The sequence below is a fragment of the Myotis lucifugus genome, unplaced genomic scaffold (assembly GCF_000147115.1).
Source record: "Myotis lucifugus unplaced genomic scaffold, Myoluc2.0 scaffold_6, whole genome shotgun sequence".
NCBI lineage: Eukaryota > Metazoa > Chordata > Mammalia > Chiroptera > Vespertilionidae > Myotis > Myotis lucifugus.
The window spans coordinates 6309624-6311309 of NW_005871054.1; the positions used below are offsets into that span (position 1 = coordinate 6309624).

At 48.6% G+C, this 1686-nt stretch overlaps 1 pseudogene; it reads right to left on the minus strand.

Moving 5' to 3' along the window:
- Positions 1 to 746: 746 nt before the first annotated feature.
- LOC102433626 lies at positions 747 to 1323 on the minus strand (annotated as a pseudogene).
- Positions 1324 to 1686: the final 363 nt, after the last annotated feature.

Here is a 1686-nt window from a genome sequence, read left to right on the forward strand (position 1 = left end):
TATTAAATGTTGTCCTATAGAAGTATTTCTCCTAGTTCTACTTGAAGGTCTGTATTAGAGAACAAGCACCAACAGACTCATTGACTACCCACATACTCAGGCTTCTCCAATAATACTTAAACCCCTCGGCCAAGAATGCCTTTTTTATGGCAGGTCTGGCCTGGGGAGATGGTAGCAGTAATCAATGAAGTGGACCTGTCCTCTGACAGTCTAACAAAGCCAAGGACCTAATGGGCAGTAGACATAAGGGAAGTCAATTATTCTTCCATCTAGCCATTCCCACTGGGTCATCAACTCTCACCTTCTACAGGCAGTGAACTTAGGGTGTCAAAAATAGTTCCCATGAGAGCTATCCCAACAATGACCTGCCTTACCAGCCTGTCATTGACCAGGCTCCTCCAGGAAAAGATTACTCTGGTAGAATTCTTAAAACACAAGAATTTCCTCTTTGCCTCAGAAGAGTAAGAAAACATGTACAATATAAGTGTAAAGCAATAAATTCTAATCAATGCTGCAAAAGACTGTGTTATTGTAAAATCAATAAGCTCTAACTTTCTGAAAATATTTTTTTAGAATGGGCTAGCTAACATTAAAAAATTTGCCTATGTATGTTCTTAGCTTCCATTCTATTTAAACATTTCTAGAGTAAGTAGTTACTATAATGGGAGAGAAAATAAAAAGATCATATATCTGGACCTAAACCTAAATATGAAAGTGGATCTTAACCGTTTTCCAAAGAAATATGTTTAAAGGGCTTTACCATGCAGAGCTATGGCTTCCAGGAAGGGTTGCAAATCCATCTCTGCAGATGAGCTAGTTTCCCTAGAAGTAGCCGGGAGGGGACACGACCGGCAGCCTTGGGGGAGCTCTAGAGTTTCGTGGTGGGGGAACTTTCCCACACAGGAAGCTGGTCGAATCTTCTCTACAAATAGTTCTGTGCTTTTTAACCCAAGCCTACGCATCCTTATGGCATCACTGATAGCCAATCTGAATTCCAATATCAAAACTTCGCTGATGGGTGTCCACGCTTCCTTTGTAGAGGTTGGTGGCGGCGGTGGCTGCGTTTTGGAGGGCGACCCAGAGAGAAAGTCCTTGTGCTGACACACTGGGTCTCTGTAGAGCCGGGCCACTGCGGTGGCCGAGTCCTGGAAGGGACGCCGCAGCTTCTGCGGCTTGTGCTCGGGCCCCGCCGCCTCCTGCAGCTCCAGGGGTAGCTGCTCGTCCTGCTCGGCCTCGGCCAGGCACTGCCGCTCCCACTTGAGAACCAATTATCGGGCGGTACTCCTGGATCTCGCCCTCGCCCTCTTCCTCCCGCTTCTCCATCCTCCAGGCGGCCTAGGCCTCCTGCTCCCACCCCTGGGCCCGCTGAAGGTCGCCGCCACCCCTCGCCTCTAATTCCGAGCCCGTCTACCGTCCCCCCAGGGCAGCCGCTGCTGACAACCTAGACCTCCCCGCAGCCGTACCAGCCACAATCTTTATTCTTTATCATTTTTGGCCACTGAATTCTCTGTACCGTTAACCTGGTGATCAACTGGCGATTGGACAAAGGTTTCTTTAGATAGATGGCTGAAGAGAAAACCTCCCAGTGTGGGGGTGACTGTGTTTGTGAGTCCGGACATGCCTTCAGTACTTAGCCAGGAAGGTTGCAACTCTGCTGAGCCTTCCCTTCCTGCTTGTGTGCCACAC